Source organism: Arachis duranensis, unplaced genomic scaffold (genome assembly GCF_000817695.3).
Source record: "Arachis duranensis cultivar V14167 unplaced genomic scaffold, aradu.V14167.gnm2.J7QH unplaced_Scaffold_606023, whole genome shotgun sequence".
Taxonomy (NCBI): Eukaryota; Viridiplantae; Streptophyta; class Magnoliopsida; order Fabales; family Fabaceae; genus Arachis; species Arachis duranensis.
In genome coordinates, this window is record NW_026264986.1 from 101,170 (window position 1) to 101,651 (window position 482).

A 482-nucleotide genomic window follows, 5' to 3' on the forward strand; every position below is an offset into this window, starting at 1 on the left:
CAACTAATGTGAAATCTGTTAGAAGTTTCTTGGGGCATGCAGGATTTTATAGAAGGTTTATCAAGGATTTTTCTAAAATAGCCAAACCTTTGAGTAACCTGTTAATGATTGATAAACCTTTTGTTTTTGATGAAAATTGCCAGCATGCTTTTGAAACTTTAAAACATAAACTCACAACAGCACCAATTATCACACCCCCGGATTGGAACTTACCGTTTGAACTCATGTGTGATGCAAGTGATATTGCAATTGGTGCTGTACTTGGACAGAAGAAGGGAAATTTGCATCATGTCATATATTATGCAAGTAAAGTATTGAATGAAGCTCAAAAAATTTACACTACAACAGAGAAGGAATTGTTAGCTGTAGTCTATGCATTTGATAAGTTTAGATCGTACTTAATAGGATCTAAAATTGTGGTTTATACTGATCATGCCGCTCTCAAGTATTTGATGTCAAAGCAGGATGCTAAACCAAGACTT